Source organism: Schistocerca cancellata, chromosome 7 (assembly GCF_023864275.1).
Source record: "Schistocerca cancellata isolate TAMUIC-IGC-003103 chromosome 7, iqSchCanc2.1, whole genome shotgun sequence".
Lineage (NCBI taxonomy): Eukaryota > Metazoa > Arthropoda > Insecta > Orthoptera > Acrididae > Schistocerca > Schistocerca cancellata.
In genome coordinates, this window is record NC_064632.1 from 114,961,685 (window position 1) to 114,985,250 (window position 23,566).

The window sequence follows — 23,566 nt, forward strand, 5'->3', positions numbered from 1 at the left end:
ATGCCACGGCAAACTGGCTGACACTGACGGCGGCGACGCACAAATGCTGCGCAGCTAGCGCCATTCGACGGCCAACACCGCGGTTCCTGGTGTGTCCGCTGTGCCGTGCGTGTGATCATTGCTTGTACAGCCCTCTCGCAGTGTCCGGAGCAAGTATGGTGGGTCTGACACACCGGTGTCAATGTGTTCTTTTTTCCATTTCCAGGAGTGTATATAGATACTCAGTTGTATCGATATTGGCATACTGAACCTATCAGTGTCTGGATATAGTGGATTTGTTACTCGAGTGCTTCCTTCGGAGATTTGACAACGACTCCTCTGTCAAGCTTCGAAGGAAGCGCGCGAATAACGAATTCACTATATCCATACAGTGATGGCTCCCGTATGTCAATATCGATTCATCTGAATATATATACAGGGTGAAGAGAAATTCGCGCACGCGAGCTTCGCAACGCGACTCCTCACATGCCAGGAATAAAAAAAAAAAAAAAATGTCTGTCACAAAAAATTTCGTCCGGCGAGTAGAGTCGGCAGAAAAACGACGTTAAAGAGTGGCAATCTGGCAACACTGTAGCCACATGTACGGTAACTATCTCTGTCAGCACAAATCAGTTATACTGTACAGTTGGTGCAGTGGACAGAGTTTTGGGTTATCATGCAGGAGGTCGATGATTCGATCCTGGGTTGAGGCGTATGTTTCTTATTTGTTAAATGTAGTCCAGGTGGTACGGTATCTGGCATCTTAATCGTCAACAGCGATTGCAGCGAGTCCTCTGGAAAACATTTGCACCTTCATACTGCCGGCCGGAGTGGCCGTGCGGTTCTAGGCTCTACAGTCTGGAACCGAGCGACCACTACGGTCGCAGGTTCGAATCCTGCCTCGGGCATGGCTGTGTGTGATGTCCTTAGGTTAGTTAGGTTTAATTAGGTCTAAGTTCTAGGCGACTAATGATCTCAGAAGTTAAGTCGCATAGTGCTCAGAGCCATTTGAACCATTTGATTCACTTACATACTACAATCATAGAAATAGAAGATTAGTCAGCCATTTCCACGCCGTAAGCATGAATTCATTCGCATCACTTCATCTACTATATGCGAAATCTGTTTTTGTTTGTACTCTCCTCCAATGGTCCCATAGATCAGGACCAACTATTATTCTTGCCTCGTTCAGGTTCATCACATTTCCTTAGGGCCTGTGTTACTAGTAGAACTTGCAACGTGCTTTGCGAATAATGTCCAAACGCTATTACTATATGTATGTGTTATCACTATGGTCCCACTAATTATGCCTTTCAACACTACGTTTGGTAACCGCATGCTGTTTAGTACGTATTGTAAGTAGGCTGTTTATGTTTTCTTATTGGCAACGTTCCGTAGCGCTCTGTATGAAAATCACTGGCTGTGCTGTGTGCAGTCTGTGGCTAGTTTGCATTGTTGTCTGCCATTGTAGTGTTGGGCAGCTGGATGTGAAGAGCGCGTAGCGTTGTGCAGTTGGAGGTGAGCCGCCAGCAGTGGTGGATGTGGGGAGAAAGATGACGGAGTTTTGAAATTTGTAACACTGGATGTCATGAACTGCTATATATATTATGACTATTAAGGTAAATACATTGTTTGTTCTCTATTAAAATCTTTCATTTGCTAACTATCGTTATCAGTAGTTAGTGCCTTCCGTAGTTTGAATCTTTTATTTAGCTGGCAGTAGTGGCGCTCGCTGTATTGTAGTAGTTCGAGTAATGAAGATTTTTGTGAGGGAAGTGATTTGTGAAAGGTATAGGTTAATGTTAGTCAGGGCCATTCTTTTGCAGGGATTTTTGAAAGTCAGATTGCGTTGCGCTAAAAATATTGTGTGTCAGTTTAAGCTCAGTCCTGTATAATTGTTCAAAGGGTACGTTTCAGAATCTCAGTGCATTAATATTATTACTGTTATTGTTCTTCTATCGATCGGATTGTGGAAACCTCATGTCTATTACCGTTAGGGAAACAGTGTAATTCGAAACCCAACAGTTCACAGTTAGCGGTATTGGGATGAATCATGCAGAGGGGTAAGGCGCGTTAGGTGGAACAGCTCGCAGGACTTGCGTGTTTATACTGTTTGCGCTGTCCACCAGACAGGGTCTGGTTGCCATCGGAGTAATGCGCCTGTGACAGACTCCAAAGTACATTCGCACACGTATCGAATTTTCTCATTGTAAACCGCTAAACTAGTGTGGCAGACGTACGCATACACAAGCGATGATCATGTGGATATACTGTAAGTAGGCTGTTTAGGTTTTTATGTTGGTAACGCCACGTAGCGCTCTGCATGAAAATCACCAACTGTGCTGTGTTTGTCTCTGGTGTTGTTCCATTGTGTCGAACTTTTGAAGCTGTTGCTGTGTTTGTCTCTGATTTTGTTTGATTTGTTGCATTAATTGCAGTAATAATGTATTAGTGTCTGGAATCTGTTCCTCTATGCTTTTCGGCAGTGCATTTGCACCGGCAACATTCACATTTTGAAAAGCAGAAGATGTGTTTTGACTTAACTGAGAAAAAGGTCAGTACGCAAAACCTGAATCTACAGTATTTGCAAAATTTTGTCCTGTCATTTCGGAATCCTGAGACGAGCTGTTGCCGACCGATCGATTGATAATGCTTCCCTGTTCACTAGTTGTATCACTTCTACACCATTATTTGCCGCCTGGTCAATTTCCCTATACACAATTACCAAATTACTATGTTGAACATTAGTTAATTCATTACACGCTGGCGGTAACTCACTACTCTCACCTTCACCGTCATTTCTCTGTTTAATTTGGAGCCTAGTATTACGTTTTTCACGCGCCATAATTGTCACAATATTTCACACGATAACACAGAAAAGCACAATTTGAAGAGTAAAATAAGAAAACACATTTAAAAAGCACTGAAACTAATATCTAATTAATTAGGACGCACATCTGCGAAATACTTGGTGCAAATCTACAGGGTGTTTCAAAAATGACCGGTATATTTGAAACGGCAATAAAAACTAAACGAGCAGCGATAGAAATACACAGTTTGTTGCAATATGCTTGGGACAACAGTACATTTTCAGGCGGACAAACTTTCGAAATTACAGTAGTTACAATTTTCAACAACAGATGACGCTGCAAGTGATGTGAAAGATATAGAAGACAACGCAGTCTGTGGGTGCGCCATTCTGTACGTCGTCTTTCTGCTGTAAGCGTGTGCTGTTCACAACGTGCAAGTGTGCTGTAGACAACATGGTTTATTCCTTAGAACAGAGGATTTTTCTGGTGTTGGAATTCCACCGCCTAGAACACAGTGTTGTTGCAACAAGACGAAGTTTTCAACGGAGGTTTAATGTAACCAAAGGACCGAAAAGCGATACAATAAAGGATCTGTTTGAAAAATTTCAACGGACTGGGAACGTGACGGATGAACGTGCTGGAAAGGTAGGGCGACCGCGTACGGCAACCACAGAGGGCAACGCGCAGCTAGTGCAGCAGCTGATCCAACAGCGGCCTTGGGTTTCCGTTCGCCGTGTTGCAGCTGCGGTCCAAATGACACCAACGTCCACGTATCGTCTCATGCGCCAGAGTTTACACCTCTATCCATACAAAATTCAAACGCGGCAACCCCTCAGCGCCGCTACCATTGCTGCACGAGAGACATTCGCTAACGATATAGTGCACAGGATTGATGACGGCGATATGCATGTGGGCAGCATTTGGTTTACTGACGAAGCTTATTTTTACCTGGACGGCTTCGCCAATAAACAGAACTGGCGCATATGGGGAACCGAAAAGCCCCATGTTGCAGTCCCATCGTCCCTGCATCCTCAAAAAGTACTGGTCTGGGCCGCCATTTCTTCCAAAGGAATCATTGGCCCATTTTTCAGATCCGAAACGATTACTGCATCACGCTATCTGGACATTCTTCGTGAATTTGTGGCGGTACAAACTGCCTTAGACGACACTGCGAACACCTCGTGGTTTATGCAAGATGGTGCCCGGCCACATCGCACGGCCGACGTCTTTAATTTCCTGAATGAATATTTCGATGATCGTGTGATTGCTTTGGGCTATCCGAAACATACAGGAGGCGGCGTGGATTGGCCTCCCTATTCGCCAGACATGAACCCCTGTGACTTCTTTCTGTGAGGACACTTGAAAGACCAGGTGTACCGCCAGAATCCAGAAACAATTGAACAGCTGAAGCAGTACATCTCATCTGCATGTGTAGCCATTCCGCCAGACACGTTGTCAAAGGTTTCGGGTAATTTCATTCAGAGACTACGCCATATTATTGCTACGCATGGTGGATATGTGGAAAATATCGTACTATAGAGTTTCCCAGACCGCAGCGCCATCTGTTGTTGAAAATTGTAACTACTGTAATTTCGAAAGTTTGTATGCCTGAAAATGTACTGTTGTCTCAAGCATATTGCAACAAACGGTGTATTTCTATCGCTGCTCGTTTAGTTCTTATTGCCGTTTCAAATATACCGGTCATTTTTGAAACACCCTGTACATGCATGCCACATCTGTTTTACTGTACAACAACGAAAAACTACAACTACAAAGAAGATTCTCTCTACAATTACGCACTAGCAATAAACAATAGCTACACTAATTACGCAAACTACAAGAAAAAAATCAGAAGATTCAGTGAGGTATCCTCGGCTAAGGGTCGACGTATGAAACGTCCCCTTAGAAAAATTAATGAATGAATTACTGTGCTGAAAAAGCTCTTCGTTATTTTAGTTTCAAACAGCTGAGCAGAACTGAACGTACTCAGACATTTCTCTCTTTACTTATTCTGATCAACACTAAAATGACACACAATATTTTTAGCGCAACGCTATCTGACTTTCAATAATCCCAACAAAAGAATGGCCATGACTAACAATAACCTATACCTTTCATGAATCACTTACCTCACAAAAATCCTCGTTACTCGAACTACTGCAATACAGCGAGCGCCATCGCTTTGGTATCAACGACTGGGCCGGAATACTGGGTGACAGGGGTTTGGGCCCCTACATGTTGCCTGACCGGTTGACTTCACGAAGGTATCATGCATTACTCTTAAACCATTTGTTTGATGCGCTGGAAGATGTTCCACTATGTGTCTGGCATGTCTCCCAGGGGATATATTTCCAACATGATAGTGCATGTCCACACCCTGGAATTATTGTGCAACATCATTTGGACAGAACATTTCCAGGGAAATGGCTCGGATGTGGAGGTCCAGTTGTATGGCCATAACGTTTATCTAAATCTCCTGGATTTCTTCCTGTGGGGACACCTGAACAGGCACGTGTACTCTACTCCGCTGACGAATGTTGAAGAATTGGTAGGTATGTTCATGCTGCTCTTGTTGCTGTGGACGTAGCTCTGCTGCAAAGGAACCAGAGCTGTATGATCCGACTGGTTTTGAAATGTTTGGACATGCAGGGAGGTCGCTTTGAGCATCTGTTGTTCTGAGGACAACTTATTCTGTTGTGAAGGTCATGCACTCATTAATATGGACATTGTTATTGTCACTGGTTGCTAATATGCGACTCTGAGGGCTCATATTACATGTAGTATAAATGACAAGTAGACATTGTGTTATTGTACTGTGCTATCATCTTTAGAATCTCGAAATTGATATTGCTTTTGTAGTTATTCTGTCCTATGACAGGTCATTTGTTTCAACTGTCTATTTTTTATTTGTCTGACCACGTATTTGTTATGTGCAACATTACAAAATGCTGTAAATTGAGGATACATGTGACCTAAGAAACGATGTATATTACAGTGTGAAATGTCAGAATAAAATTAGCAGATAAAAAACATGCGACCCAACGCAGGATCGAACCAGCGACTTCTTGCATGCTAACCCAAAACTTTATCCACTGAACCAACGGTACAGCACTACTAAATATGCTAACACAGGTAGTTACCATACATGTGGTTACAGTGTTGCCAGATTGTCACTCTTAAACGTCCTTTATCTGCCGAATGTACTCGCCAGACGAAATTTTGTGACAGACATTTATTTTTTATCGCTGGCAGGTGAGGAGTCGCGCTGCGAAGCCCGAGTGCGTGAATTTCGCTTAACCCTGTACATGAATTGCATATGGGGCCTGAAGATAGTATTCTGAAACGACGAAACTGGTAGTCAAAATAAGATAAAATAACTTCTCAAATATGTACGGCTGTTCGGTGAGCTTCCTTGATAAATACTTAGACAGAGGTAATGAAAGTATGCAGATAATGCTAACTTTCATCTTCTACTACTGGAGACGTAATACATTTAAGGAAACTTACAAGCCGGCCGGGTGGCCAAGAGGTTCTAGGCGCTACAGTCTGGAACCGCCCGACCCCTGCGGTCGGAGGTCCGAATCCTGCCTCGGGCATGGATGTGTGTGACGTTCTTAGGTTAGTTAGGTTTAAGTAGTTCTAAGTTCTAGGGGACTGATGACCTTAGAAGTTAAGTTCCATAGTGCCCAGAGCCATTTGAACCATTTTTAGAAACTTACATTAAATTACGTTGAGTTGGTTCACCATATTTCGAAAGCTTCTATCCTCTTTTTGTCCAAACTATTTATCGTCCATGTTTCACTTCCATACATGGTTACACTCCATACAAATACTTTCAGAAATGACTTCATGACACTTAAATCTGTACTCGATGTTAACAAATTTCTCTTCTTCAGAAACGCTTTCCTTGCCATTGTCAGTCTACATTTTATATCCTCTCTACTTCGACCATCATCAGTTATTTTGCTCCCCAAATAGCAAAACTCCTTTACTACTTTAAGTGTCTCATTTCCTAATCTAATTCCCTCAGCATCACCCGCATTGATTCGACTACATTCCATTAATGTATAATGATTAAGGAGGCAGATAACATACAACGCAGTCTACAACTAGAAAAGCAAAAGTCTCATCTAGACGTGAATTCTGGCTGTCGAACTGGAGTATTCTAACGTAAAACTCTACTCACGGTATTGTATGAGAATACTTCTCGCATATGTGATTATAGTGATGTCAAACTGTCTTCCTTCGATATTCACTTTCTACCGAAAATCACTGACAGGAAAAAAAAATCGCAACACCAAAAAAATTAATGTAGGGTAGTGAAATTACGGGAATTAAATTGCCTAGGTAACATTTGTTAAGTAATGACATTGTAAGATCACAGGTTAATGGAAACGCGAGATAAGCCGTTGAAAAATGATTCAAATGGCTCTGAGCTCCATGGGACTTAACATCTGAGGTCACCAGTCCTCTAGAACTACTTAAACTTAACTAACCTAAGGACATCACACACATGCATGCCCGAGGCGGGATTCGAACCGCCGACGGTATCAGTCGCGCGGTTCCGGACTGAAGCGCCTACAACCGCTCGGCCACCGCGGCCGGCTAAGCCATTGCAGCTGTGAAATGTTGTCATATTAATAACCGGTGTAATCGCCGGAATTTTGAATGCAAGCATGCAAACGTGCATACATTGTGTTTTGCGGGCGCCGGATGTCAGTGTATGGGATGCAGGTCAATGCCTGTTGCACTTGGTAGGCCAATAAAGCGATCGCTAACGCTGTTTGTGGATGATGGTGAAGTTGTCGTCCTCTAATGTCCCACATGTGCTCGATCGGAAACAGATGTGGTGATATTGCAGGCCAAGGCAACATCATAATCTGTAGAGAATGTTGGGTCACAACGGCGATACAGGGCTATTACAAATGATTGAAGCGATTTCATAAATTCACTGTAGCTCCATTCATTGACATATGGTCACGACACACTACAGATACGTAGAAAAACTCATAAAGTTTCGTTCGGCTGAAGCCGCACTTCAGGTTTCTGCCGCCAGAGCGCTCGAGAGCGCAGTGAGACAAAATGGCGACAGGAGCCGAGAATGCGTATGTCGTGCTTGAAATGCACTCACATCAGTCAGTCATAACAGTGAAACGACACTTCAGGACGAAGTTCAACAAAGATCCACCAACTGCTAACTCCATTCGGCGATGGTATGCGCAGTTTAAAGCTTCTGGATGCCTCTGTAAGGGGAAATCAACGGGTCGGTCTGCAGTGAGCGAAGAAACGGTTGAACGCGAAAAAAACGTTACAGGACACGTGTATCTGGACATGCTACAAAATTGGCTCATGCCACAACTGGAGACCGACAGCGCCGACTTCATCTTTCAACAGGATGGTGCTCCACCGCACTTACATCATGATGTTCGGCATTTCTTAAACAGGAGATTGGAAAACCGATGGATCGGTCGTGGTGGAGATCATGATCAGCAATTCATGTCATGGCCTCCACGCTCTCCCGACTTAACCCCATGCGATTTCTTTCTGTGGGGTTATGTGAAAGATTCAGTGTTTAAACCTCCTCTACCAAGAAACGTGCCAGAACTGCGAGCTCGCATCAACGATGCTTTCGAACTCATTGATGGGGACATGCTGCGCCGAGTGTGGGAGGAACTTGATTATCGGCTTCATGTCTGCCGAATCACTAAAGGGGCACATATCGAACATTTGTGAATGCCTAAAAAAACTTTTTGAGTTTTTGTATGTGTGTGCAAAGCATTGTGAAAATATCTCAAATAATAAAGTTATTGTAGAGCTGTGAAATCGCTTCAATCATTTGTAATAACCCTGTATGTGGGCGAGCGTTTCCTGTTGGAAAACATCCCTTGGAATTATGTTCACGAATGGCCGTATAACAGTTCAGATCATCATATTGACGTACAAATTTTCAGTCAGGGTACGTGGGATAACAACGAGAGTGTGCTTCCGCTGTCACACGAAATCGCATCCCTGACCATAAATTTCGGTCTGGGTCTGGTGAGTCTAGCACACAGACATATTGGCTGCAGGCTCCAACTGGCCTCCTAACCAACACACAGCTATCACTGCCACAGAGGCGCCCTCACGTTATACGCGGGCCAGCAACGCGCAGCGACGGCGTACTGCGCGGCGGCTGCAGAGACCTCTAGTGCTAAACGAGGTCCATGCCGTCGGGTGCGGATTCGAACCCGCGGCGCTCGGTACCGTAACCTTGTCGAGAGACATGGCGAGCTGGACTCGTATTCGGAAGGATTGTGGTTCGAGTCCCTGTCGGGACACCTAGGTATAGGTTTCCAGTGGTTTCCCTAAATCACTGAACGCAAACGCTCAGATGGTTTCTCGAAGAGAACATAGCAGATATCTCTACCCCGTTAGTGTTTTTGTTCCGTCTATTACGACCATGTTGCTTAAGGGGCTCCGGAGTGGCTCAAAATCATGAAAAGTTCAATTTTTACTTTTTTGCGTTTTCTGAATCTGCAGACTATTACCTTTTAATAGATATATAATTTATTCAATTCCGAAGACTACAACTATTTTTAATTTTTTTTAAATGTGTTCTACATGGGCGTGGTCCACTGTGGCGCTGTTAAACTGCTGTCAAATGGTGTTATTATTAGCGTCCGTGTTCATCAGGTACATTTTAGTGATGTGAGATGCAATAATGGAGGTGATAAAACCTATTTTCAGAGACTTAGCAGCACCTGAACTGTTGAAAAAGTGTATTCACGGAAAAACTCAAAACCCCAATGAAAGTGTAAATAGTGTTATATGGTCGAGAATCCCAAAGACTGTATTTGTTGGAATAGAAACACTTCACTTTGGTGTGTATGATGCTGTTGCGACTTTCAATGATGGCAACATTGTAAGGTGCAAGGTATTTAGAAATATGGGAATGAAGATAGGTTCTAACATGGTACGAGCGATGCTTGCTTTAGACAAGGAACGCCTTCGGGCTGCAGACAGGGCTGTAAAGAGTCTAGAAATACAAGCAAGAGTAAACAGGAGGAGGAACAAGAGGAAGCTGGAGGAAGAGTTTGCAGAGGATGAAGATAATCCATCCTATGGACCTGGAATGCACTAAAAAGTTAATCCAATCTTTGTCACTCGATTCCCAAAACTTTTATTTTCTCATACTAATTACATGTTTTCTAAGGATCTTCCAAACATATTTGTTTCAAACTTTCAGTAAATGTTACACAGTACCTTCTGCATAATTTAACACAGCCTTTTTCCAAAAAACTGTATACTTTTGAATACATAAATAAAAAATTGCAAAAAAATGTTGTGAATTTTCATTACAATTGAAAAAAAATCAACTTTAATAACTGAACTAAAATTTTGTAAAAATCCCTAAGTTAAGTTGTAGCCCATATTCCAATAAATAATCTGTGAAAAGTTCAACTTCCTACCTCAAATACTTTGTGAGGAAAGATGTAATTTATAAGCGTTATTTTAACATTGCAAGTATAGGGCGTTCCGGAGCCCCTTAAGGAGCATTAGACGCAAGTCTGCCTTCCTTTTTTCACATTTTTCTCTCCCAACAGACCTCCGGTAAAACATCAAATCTCCGACATCGCTGCGGCCGGAAAACGATCGTGCAAGAACGGGACCAACGACGACTGAAGAGAATCGTTCGGGGCGACAGAAGTGCAACCCTTCCGCAAATTGCTGCACATTTCAAATGCCCGATGCACTCTCGCTTGACACTAATGAGGTCGCAAATGATGGTGGTTTAGAGTCGGTGGAATGGACGCTACAGCGAGTCTGACTCGGAACTGTCCTTGAAGTAACTGATTCGTAACGGTTCGTTGTGTCACTGTGGTGCCAACTGCTGCTCAAACTGCTGCAGATGCAGTACGTTCCGTCAGAGCTATACGCCGAACAAGGTGGTCTTCCTTCTCGGTAGTGCCACGTGGCCGTCCGGAGTCCGGTCTTCTTGGTCCAAATGGCTCTGAGCACTACGGGACTTAACTTCTGAGGTCATCAGTCCCCTAGAACTTAGAAATACTTAAACCTAACTAACCTAAGGACATCACACACAACCATGCCCGAGGCAGGATTCGAACCTGCGACCGTAGCGGTCGCGCGGTTCCAGACTGTAGCGCCTAGAACTGCTCGGCCACTTAGGCCGACGGTCTTCTTGCGACCCTACATTCTCGTGACTACCGCTACCAGCAGTCATGTTCAGTTGCTACATTCCTACCGAGTCTTTCTGCAACATCGCAGAAGGAACATTCAGCTTCTGGTAGTCGTATTACACGATTTCGTCCGAAATCAGTGAGGTGTTGATGATGGCTTTTCGTCTTAAGGTATTTCTGACTAACATCAGCTCACCACGTCCAGTTTCAAAGGTAACCAACACTCACGACGGTAGCAGCGGGTGTTTAAGGGGGGTAGGACGTCAAACGGGCCGACTTGGAGCAGGAGAGGCACCACAGGACATTTTATTTTGTACTGTCTACTTTTACAAGTAAATTCATAAAACTTTGTCAGAATGACCAGGAAGGATTCAGGATTCACACTCATAGCAGTGGAAGTGCGTCTTTGAGGCTTCCCGTAGCACTGCGCAAAGCTACATATAGGGCCGCGGTCAGAATCCACCCACTCTTAGCGATGTACAACTCGCGACACAAATTAAGCAAGGAATTGTTCCCCCCCATTTTCTGGACCACATTTATTGATTCAGTGTAATGGTATTAAATAAGGGTCACCAGCCACAATATAAATTATGTGACAGTGTTAAAATTCTCACTACTACGGAGTCAATAACTAATGGCCATGTAGTTAATTATTCTCAGTAAGATTATGTTATCAGACCACTTAAATGGAATACCTACACAGTTCATAAACCGCCACCAGCTGGCTCCCAACAACTTCCGCCGACAATCTCCACAAAGACCAAACAGGATTGTACTTCAAACCAATTGCGAAAAAGTCACACAAAGACACACACACATATTTCCATAGAAACATGTGTATTTTATTTCTTTCACAATTAAAGCTTGTCAAGACCACTTTGTACAGTGAACACTACACTCAGCTGTCTAAAGGCATCTGGTGTAAGATGCCTCATCCCATCGAACTCTTGGGAAAGAAACCAGCCCCAGAGGTGTCCATCTCCGTTTGTTTAAGAGGATTATTCATGCTCAAGAAGCCCTCTCCCTACATTCAAACCCTGGTCCAAGATGTCAGCCTTGGGCTACATAATACCCACAGAAGGAGCAGACAGAAGCAAGGAAATAATATGCTGCGACGAAGAACCTGGAAGGTCGGTTGAAGGGAATGGGCTGTATCTCACTGAAAGATAGTAAGACGAACATGAATTTAAAGCAAAACAAATGTAATGGTGTATAGCGAATTAGGTAATTCTGAAGGAATTAGATTAGGAAATGAGACACTGATAGTAGCATTAGATGAGTTTTGTTGTAACTATGGCCAAAGTAGGGACGATATGAAATGCATTTTGTCAACAACAAGACAAGTATTTCTGAATGAGAGAAATTTGGTAACACTGAATATAAAACGTCTTTCCTGAGGTATCTGGAGTGTAACCTTGTTTGGAAGTGAAACGTGGATAATAAACGGTTAGGGCAAGAGAGGTTTTCGAAACGTTGTGCTACAGGAGAATGCTGAAGATAAGATCGTCTCTCGGATAACTAACGAACAGGCACTGAACCGAATTTAGAAAAAGAAATTTATGGCCAAACTTCACTAAAAGTGGGAATCTGTTGTTAGCTCAAAACCTGAGGCATAAGGAAATCAAGAAATTATGTGATATGTGTTATGTGATACGTGATTTATTCATCTGATTACGTAAAATTTTAAATCATTTGATTTGATATATAGGAGACATATCAAAATTTACAAAAATAAATAAATAAATAAAATGAATCAAAATGGTTCAAATGACTCTGAGCACTATGGGACATAACTTCTGAGGTCATCAGTCCCCTAGAACGTAGAACCACTTAAAGCTAACTAACCTAAGGACATCACACACATCCATGCCCGAGGCAGGATTCGAACCTTCGACCGTAGCGGTCGCGCGGTTCCCGACTGAAGCGCCTAGAACCGCTCGGTCACACAGACCGGCTACAAAAAGAAACTTGTTTCTGTTTTTTAAGAGAAATATGAAAGTTTACATTATATTTTACATTTATAAGTTACAGCTACACAAGTAGATAAAATAATACATATAATACAATGCCTGTGCTCAGACTGTGAAGCTGTCCTCAATGAATTCTTCGACGGAATAATAACACTTTTCCACTAGAAGAGTAAAGAACAATCTTTTCAGTGGACCAAGCTCCATCTTAAATATATTAATGCCTTTCATTTTATTGAAAATTTTTTAACCCCATGTACTCTTGTGTTTGGGCATAAAGTTTTAAACGATGTGTTAGAAGTTTGAAATTATCTCTGTGGCGAGTGCTGTAGTTGTGGTTGATATGAAAAGTGTCTAGTGTATGTTGATTTTTATATAAGAACACCACCACCTCATATATATAAAGTCAGAGAATAGATAGTATTTTTAATTTTTTGACCGTGCTCGATAGGATTCACGTTTTTTGCAACACACATGTTTCTAATTACTTTCTCTTGTAATACTAGGAGCCTAGTGACATATGCTGAATTTCCCCAGAAGATTATGCCATAACGAATAACTGACTCAAAGGAGCAGTGATAAACTATATTTCTGGTATCCATGTTTGTGGCACCTAACAAAATACACATTGATAATGCCAAGCTGTTCAGTTTATTTGCTAAGTAATCTATGTGTACCTTACAATTTAAATTTTTATCAAGATTTAGGCCAAAGAACTTCACGTGGTTTGCTTCTGTGATATCCTGATCATTGCAAGTTATTTTTATTTGAGTCCTTTCTACTGATTTAGCTTCAAATTGCATCATTTTGGTTTTAGTTACATTTAGTTTTAGTTCGTTGGTAATAAAGTTATGTTTTCCCCGCAGACATATTGAGTCTCAACGACTGATGTAAATAGGTTTAAATACGAGGGCTATCCACAAAGTACATTACTTTTTGGAATTAAAAATAAATAAAGTATTGGAAATTTTTTTATTATATACAGATGAAAGCCATACTTAAATACTACTTTTCTACATAGTTGCCATTTAAATTAAGGCACTTATCGTATAGATGGACGAGCTTGGAAATTCCTTCGACGTAAAATTCGGCCGCCTGCGCCTTCAACCACGTAGCGACTGACTTTTGGGACAGAAAAGGTGTGATTTTTGTGGATTTCCTGGAAAGAGGCACTACAATAAACTCTCAAAGGTATTGCCAAACTCTGCACAACCTCAGAAGAGCAATACAAAACAAGCGCAGGGGAAAGTTGGGCTCAAAGATCTTGTTGATTCACGACAACGCCCGGGCCCACACGGCAAATGCCACTCGTGAAGTTCTCGAATCTTTTAAGTGGGAGTTGTTTCCTCATCCGCCGTACAGTCCCGACCTGGCACCGAGCGACTTCCACTTATTCCCAGCAATGAAGAAGTGGTTGGCTATGCAGCGTTTTGATGACGACGCACAGCTTCAAGAAGAGGTAACCACGTGGTTGAAGGCGCAGGCGGCCGAATTTTACGACGAAGGAATTTCCAAGCTCGTCCATCGCTATGATAAGTGCCTTAATTTAAATGGTGACTATGTAGGAAAGTAGTATTTAAGTGTGGCTTTCATCTGTATATAATTAAAAAAATTCCAATACTTTATTTATTTTTAATTCCAAAACGTAATGTACTTTGTGGATAGATAGCTCTCGTAGTTATGGGTTGCATCAGTTATGCCGAGATGAAGAAGGACGCACAAGGTAGACAAGTGTGTAGGGCTGCATCAAGGCAGGCTTCGAACCATAGCAACAACAAGATAAAATGGTGTCTGTCACATAGGGCACCAGCAGTTTTAGTGATTATAAAGAATCCGCCTCGACTGCAAATTGAAACCGGATGTTGACATACGTTTCGGCGCGGATAACCACGCCTTCTTCGGAACACACTAAAACTACAAACTTTAGGCAGTTTGTAGTTTTAGTGTGTTCCGAAGAAGGCGTGGTTATCCGCGCCGAAACGTATGTCAACATCCGGTTTCAATTTGCAGTCGAGGCGGATTCTTTATAATCATTAAATTATTCACGATTGCCGACGCGCTGCAATGTTAAAAGTTCGCCAGCAGTTTTCCTCGCATTGCTAGCAAAATCCTGGCGATGGGTACTGTACGCAGCGGGGAGGAAGCGCGCAGGTGCCACGTGTCGGCGGGGATTCCCGGGCGTGACGCAGCAGCGGCCGGCGTGCCGACGCCTGCGCTTTGAGGCTCACAGGTGGGCGGCGCGTGCGCAGACGAGCCGGGGCCACGGTCGTAAATCGCGAGCGGTCCAGGTGCCGCGGGCGGCAGCTGCTCCGCTGCTGAGGCGCGCTCCGCGGGCTGCACTGGTGCAGACTCGACTACAAGGACGCCCAAATTGGACCGCCGCTTTGTCGGCGCGTGCTCGCTCACTTTGTTCACGCCTCCCGCGGGCCACTGTATGTCGCCGCCGCGCCCTCCACACAAAGGCGTCACGCTTCCGGTCCTGTGTCTGTAGTAGCCGCTCTCACATCTTGTTTCCAGAGCGCCAGTCCAGTCGTTTCTTTCAGAGCCACTCTCGGACTCGAGCTCGTACTTCTCTAGAGCAGATGTTAACCACCGTTTCGAATCACACAGAACTTAAGACCTAATACATTGAGAACATTTTTGTATTTGTAGGATAAATTCCGTACTTTGAGCGGTGGTTATGGTGCGATCTGCCCATTAGGCAGGTTCACCAACACAAGCCGAAACTGTGTAGCCCTCCCAGTTTTCCTCCATCCTTTCCACGGACGCATACGATCCATTTGTCTTGATGGGGTCAGCCAGGTGTTCTCTTCTTCCTCTTTTATTCTTCCTCGTCGTTGAAGCTTCTAATGCGTTCTTCATTATGCAGTCCTTCTAACCCAATGTTCTTAACAATTCCTTTTCCTTGTCTTGTTTCCGGTATTTCTGTTTTCTCATTCACTCTGTGACACAATTTCATGTCTTATTCATTTACAAATCCAAATCCAAATACAGGTCTCCGCTCTCGGTCATTGTGTCCAATGTGCAGCCGCAATTTGGGAACCAAGTGGACGCACCAGGAGCAGCAGTAGATTTTGTTCATACACACGATTTTGTTTAATTTTCATTCTCACGTGATTCTGCAAAGAAATTACAAGTGTCTCTGTGTTTTACTTCGTAGACTAGTGTGTACTAAACTATTCCAAGTGCGTAAAAAAATGGTTCAAATGGCTCTGACCACTATGGGACTTAACTTCTGAGGTCATCAGTCCCCTAGAACTTAGAACTACGTAAACCTAAGGACATCAAACACATTCATGCCTGAGGCAGGATTCGAACCTGCGACCGCTCGGTTGCGCGGTTCCAGACTGTAGCGCCTAGAACCGCTCGGACGGCATAAGTGCGTAAATATCAGTGCATTTGTCGTGTAGTATAAACCAGAAGTAGTGTAGCAGAAGTAGGTTGCCTCCAGCGACTCTTTGGGGATATATTGAAGGCCAATTACATTTCCCACCTTGCCTCTTATACAATCACCGTCATTTACGTCACTGTCAGGTGACTTCGGCCATTAGCCACTTTCAAGTGAATACACTTATATTCTTAAATGCACGAACGAAAACGATGTCCTCGTGAAACTCACCACACTACTCACATGTGGGGTTGCCATCCCTCCCGATATTCGGGACCGTCACCGTTATGGACTTTCTTCTCCCGACATCCCGACAAGATACAGTTTTTTCCTGATTTTGTAAAATATTTTACCATCTTTGGCTGAAGTAACGCCATCTGTCCGCACGACATGTAAATGGGACCTCCATTAGTTTTATTTATTATCATTTATAATGAATATGATTTCGAAATTCTGACGAAGAGACAAACGTCTTTTTATACCATAGCATTTGATTACTTAGAGAAATAATAAATATCAAGTATTTCATTGGATGACGCTATCTGAAACCCCAGATTGGGTGATGATTAAAACACTATTGTATACCTGACTAAAAAATAGTGTTAAGATTTCAGGCATCTACATCTACATCTACATCCATACTCCGCAAGCCACCTGACGGCGTGTGGCGGAGGGTACCTGGAGTACCTCTATCGGTTCTCCCTTCTATTCCAGTCTCGTATTGTTCGTGGAAAGAAGGATTGTCGGTATGCCTCTGTGTGGGCTCTAATCTCTCTGATTTTATCCTCATGGTCTCTTCGCGAGATATACGTAGGAGGGAGCAATATACTGCCTGACTCTTCGGTGAAGGTATGTTCTCGAAACTTTGACAAAAGCTCTTCAACTGTTTTCATGAATATGTGTATCTGAAGAGCTTTTACGAACCTAAAACGTAACTCGGAAGAATGGAAGTCCAAATACTCCGTGGACGAAAGGTGGATTTAGTTTCTTAAGGAACCGGAAATCCTGCACACAAATGTCAGCTGCTAAAATTACGCGGGTATTTGTTTTCTATTCCCGCAAAGAACGGTACTGTTGAAAGAGTATTTCCGCTGATGTCGGCTCAGTGAAATGAAAGAAATTGACTGCTGTCAGGCACTTAGTGCCAGTTTAACTACAAACTGACTGGCATGGAGCTTTACAAATACGTAACAGGGAAAAAAGGGCTTTCTGAAAAAAAGTTAAATCTGCCAAAAAATATGGTGTACCAACTGCTTGTGCCGCAACAAGTTCCATGTAATTGAGCTCTGAATAAAAAGTAATTATATTAAATATTTTTTTACTTCATTTCTGCACCCCTATCTCAGTGTCCTGATGAGGTCTCATCAAGATATGGCAACCCTGCTCGTCTGGGACATACGCCTCACCAGGTTAATTCGAATTAACCTCGAGAGAGAAAAATGACTAATGGCCAAAATCAGCTGACACTGACATATATAACAGTGATTATATAACAGCCGAGATGGAAAATGCAATCGTTCTTTAATGAATCTGACGCTGCGACACCCGAGATGTCTACACTTATAGTAGTGCTATATTCCTCGTGGTATAGACGAATATTGATTACAGATGGATAGGGGTTGTTGCGTACAGATGCCGAGGGAATTGTCAACTGTCTGTAAGAAGCTGGCGGCTGCGTTGGCCACCGTCGACAGGCTGGCGTGGAATTTTCGATTGTGGTCTTTGAAAAACTGATTCGCGTTAGCCGTGGCTGTTCCTCTCATATTTTATTGAGGCTTGGAAATGGCTATGCAAGTAGTACAAACGCATGTTTGAATTTTTTTTTTAAATTTTTAGTCTGATTAAAAACGGAAAAATTGAATTGCTGCAAGAGAAAAAAGCAACTCTAACATTTCTATTTTTACTTGTCACAAATATCTGGCTGTTTTTTTCCTACTATGTCGAGATTTAGAAAGGTGTAATTAACAGGCAGGAACGTCAGAGTACAGTTTAAACAGCTGAGCATGAAACGAGCAGCAATGGCGATACACTGCTCCGTTGCCGTGCCAAAGGAAGAGACAGTGTAAGTAGGCTGTTTATGTTTTCTTATTGGCAACGTTACGTAGCGCTCTGTATGAAAATCGACTGACTCTGCTGTGGGTTTGCTCTGTTGTGGCCCATTACCTGTCAGCATGTCAAGAGTCAGCACTGTCTTTCCGTTGGAAGGACAACACTACTTCTTCAAGACTGCATGGAAATCCACTACTTCCGTGTGCATTGTCTTTTACTGCTCAGACTTTGAGAAAAGAAACGGCAGTTTCACTGTGTTGAATGATCAGGACTGTCTTTATGGACTGTGAGAAAATTTTAGCTTTTGACCAACATTGTATCAATAAGTGTGTGCATTTGATTCCTTTGTTATTGTAATTACGATTATGAAAAATTTTAACAAATATGTATTGCCCACTGCCCAAAACAATTTGTAAAATTTTTTGTGGGGAGCATGGGGACTATGTAAGTAGGCTGTTTATGTTTTCTTATTGGCAACGTTACGTAGCGCTCTGTATGAAAATCGCTGGCTGTGCTGTGTGCAGTCTGTGGCTAGTTTGCATTGTTGTCTGTCATTGTAGTGTTGGGCAGCGGCAGCTGGATGTGAACAGCGCGTAGCGTTGCGCAGTTGGAGGTGAGCCACCAGCAGTGGTGGATGTGGGGAGAGAGATGGCGGAGTTTTGAAATTTGTTAGACTGGATGTCATGAACTGCTATATATATTATGACTATTAAGGTAAATACAATGTTTGTTCTCTATTAAAATCTTTCATTTGCTAACTATGCCTATCAGTAGTTAGTGCCTTCCGTAGTTTGAATCTTTTATTTAGCTGGCAGTAGTGGCGCTCGCTGTATTGCAGTAGTTCGAGTAATGAAGATTTTTGTGAGGTAAGTGATTTGTGAAAGGTATAGGTTAATGTTAGTCATGGCCATTCTTTTGTAGGGATTTTTGAAAGTCAGATTGCGTTGCGCTAAAAAATATTGTGTGTCAGTTTAAGCACAGTCATGTATAATTGTTCAAAGGGGACGTTTCAACAGCAGTGGGGAAGGCTCTGGTCGGAAGTAAAAATGGTGCGGAATTGGATGGTCGGAAGTACGTGCGGGTCCTCCAAAAGGGTTGGAAACGCTTCGGTCGGAAAGTCCATATATAATAGCCGACGGGCTTCAGGATACTGCGATGGACTTTGAGACGTTGAGGCACCTGAGGCGATCCTCAACGTCCACTATCGACGGGGGAATTGTAGGAACCCCCTCCCGCCCCCTCCCTAATAGGTCAATCGTGTACCACGCGCAAGAAGCGACTACTGGGGTAGCGAAGTAAGTGTGACATGCACTTGTGGATCTTATAGGATAGAGAAATCCTTCCACAGGCCGGACAGCTTACGTTCTAGCTTCGGACACGGAAGAATACTAATCCTTTTAATTAAAGAGAGTAGCATTTGTCGTGGCAAATCGGAGAAATAAAATGTTGAGACAGTATTAGTTAACTGCAGAAGCGCTACAGTAAGGTCCCAGAACTAGTCTCACTTATAAAGGGTAACAACGCCCTTGATACCTCACAACTAGGGTTGGGATTATTTTAAGGAAATACACATGGAAGGTGGACCCACATATTTCGACATTTGCTGTTTCATGGAATACGCTTTATTGCTTAACAATAATATCAAAATCATATTTTTAAAAAGAATTGTTAAAATAATAACAACGCTCACGGTGATTTAAAAACTTGAACAGGCTCAAACCATTAATAACGAAGTTAAACAATTTGTACCATTAAGAGCAGAGGTTGAAAGTAGGTGTATACAGCTCCTAAATAGGAGAAAGAAGGCACACGAACTAGGCGTGACTGCAGACGGATTAAAAAAAGACACTTTTATCAGTAAAATGAATTACAATGACAGCCACTAAATGTACTAACAATTTCCAAGCATGAGTAACATGTCACACAAGTGGATAGCGCCCAACCAAAATACAGAATGGCTAACAAGTCACGCCACTGATCGTGGCTGTTGGAAAGCGCTCACAAAGTGTAAACCCCAATAAAAATCCCTTAAGCAAGAAAATACAGAATCCTCTAAATACAGACAAAGCTTGGAAGGCATATAATTTAAATGTGACTCCCATCTGTACATACCAGCTGAAACATTGATAATGACCCTTAAATAAATATACAGTTGCCCAAAATGAAGGATAAGCTGCAAGGATATGCAATTTAAATGTCACTTACAAGTGGTACACACCTAAGAAACGTTGACAACGACCTTTAATAAATATACAATTGCACAAAATACAAGGTAAGCTGAGAAATACAGCAGACGGCTATCACAGCCAACAAGGAACGAGCAGCCAAGTTTTGCAATAAGTAGACTTAGCTAATGACTTGGATCTAAGGAAAGGTTCAGCAGCTCATACAGATACGTAAAAGGCCTTAAAATTTACTTGTTCTAGAAGTAGCAAATAACAGTGCAAGTTTGAAACGATTAGTTAAAGATAAGGTATAGAACGGAAGAACTTGGGGCTTGCAGAACACACTTTAAACCTGATGATGATGATTGGTGTTTTAGGGCGCACAACAGCGAGGTTATCAGCGCCCGGCTTTAAACCTCGTGAGCTTACTGAATTTACTAAATAGTACAGACTACTGGTCCCCGATTAACTGGCGACACACTGTCGTGGCACCCATTAAACTATCAACTTTACTTAACTTGAGCCACAGCGACGCGGCTGGTAAAGGAGTCAAATTGCCGGTCAACCCAGACGTCGTGCGACGACGGAAGTGCCGCCACAGCAGAAAGAAACATATCTCTGCTCCGGACCCAGAGAACAGGAACGCGTCGTCTGCTGCCAAAGCTATCCTGTTAACGCGTCAGTAATCTGAACAAATAAAGCTACAGATGTAGGAAATCTCAACTTCTCGCGCAAGCAACTACAGTTACAAGTTAGAAGCTTAACTCTTCTTAACATAACTGGTAAGTTAGAATCCGAAATATCAGCAGCTGCTGATGCAATGATTAAGGCATACTGATCTACAAAGGATCATACACACAATCACTCAGAGGCATGTTAATATAACAGGTTCAATTTCAGATTAACACAGATCTCGCCTTTCAATATCGAATACCCAAAAAATGAGAAAACATGATGTACCTTCACTCAGACGAGGAGACGTGACTTCTAGGATTCCAAGCAGGGGTCTCATTGCCTCCAATACGTACAGGCGGTCTTCGAGGTGCTGCAAAATTTAAGCGTGCAGAGTAGGCCGGCAACTTGCCGACCAGGTTGCACGCGACGTTCGCTGCTCTTCCCGCAGTCCGCTGCTACCAATCCTTATGCGACCCGGAGAGGCTTGCCTCCGACCGATTTCACCACTCGCGGCTTCTAGAGGCCCTTACTGGACTTCCCGAGTCCCTCAAAAGCAGCCACTTCCCAGCCATGTGCCCTCCAGCCAACTGACTTTATATCAGGCCCCGCCAAACCAACACCGCACGCCTCGACCAAAGACCCTAGCTCGCGACTTAGATCGATAGCGGCAACCCAAGCAGTTAGTGACGCCAGCGGAGTGCCATGTCTCCAAGATTAAAGCCGCCACGGCTCTGCCCTCGTAGTACTAGCGACAGAAAGCTGGCTGAAGCGTGGTGTTAACATCAGTGGAATTGTAAATTCTGCTTCGTATGTATATCTTGGTTGAACGCCACTGATAGATGTGTCTTTACAATAGTATCTGCTGTAGATATTACAGATTCCGAATGTGAAATAATGTTGGTGATAAGTGTTGAAAGAGGTTCAAATGGTTCAAATGGCTCTGAGCACTATGCGACTTAACATCTGAGGTCATCAGTCGCCTAGAACTCAGAACTAATTAAACCTAACTAACCTAAGGACATCACACACATCCATGCCCGAGGCAGGATTCGAAACTGCGACCGCAGTGGTCGCTCGGTTCCAGACTGTAGCGCCTGGAACCGAACGGCCATTCCGGCCGGCGTTGAAAGAGGGTCTAACTTGTTCATCGAATACTTTTATAGATCCATCTGCCTCGGGAACAGGAGTGGCGCAACATCTGAGAGAAAACGGATAAAGTTTTGCGTAAATTTCCCTGTCATGTTAGAGCCCTTAACATGCCAGGTGACTTTCCTGTAACGTATACCACGAGATGGGATCTCTGGGACGCCTATATGTAAACCGGGATTTAAGGCAACACCACAGCATCATCTGCAAAAAGCCTCAGTGAACTTCCGATGTCATCCACCAGGTCATTTATGTATATTGTGAATAGCAACGGTCCTATGACACTCCCCTGCGGCACACCTGCACTGTTACTTCGGAAGACTTGTCTTCATTGAGAATGACATGCTGCGTTCTGTTATCTAGGAACTCCTCAATCCAATCACACAATTGGTCTGATAGTCCATATGCTCTCACTTTGTTCATTAAACGTCTGTGGGGAACTGTATCGAACGCCTTGCGGAAGTCAAGAAACACGGCATCTACCTGTGAACCCGTGTCTATGGCCCTCTGAGTCTCGTGGACGACCACAATTGGCCTTTGAGAACGAGTTAGAACATTTTCGCGCGGTCTGAGAGACCACATCTCGTGAGTTAACGGATAACATTAGATGGAGATTTCTACTTACCAGCTATAAACTAGGAAACTCAAATTATTGAGGTTGGTGGTTAGGGTAGGTCATCATATGACATTATTCTAAATACCTTATGCGAAAATTACCAAGCGAGGTGGTGCATGGTTTAACACACTAGACTCACAGTTGGGAGGACGACAGTTGAAATCCGAGTCCGACCATCCAGATTTATGTTTTCCGTGATCTCCCTAAATCGCTTCAGTCAAATGCCAAATGCTCCCTTCTAAAGGACACGGCCGATTTCCTTCCTACCTCTATTGACTTCGATGTCGACGGGATGACCTTGAGCCGGCAGTGGTGGCCAAGCGGTTTTAGGCACTTCAGTCCGGAAACGCGTTGCTGCTACGGTCGCAGGTTCGAATCCTGCCTCGGACATGGATGTGTGTGATGTCCTTAGGTTAGTTAGGTTTAAGTAGTTCTAAGTCTAGGGGACTGATGACCTCCGATGTTAAGTCCCATAGTGCTTAGAGCCATTTTGAACCATTTTGATGGCCTTGATGTCGACGGGACATTAACCCTACTCTTCTATCCCTGCTTCCTTCCTTGCTTTTATCTGAAAATATCCTTAGCAGCTAACCA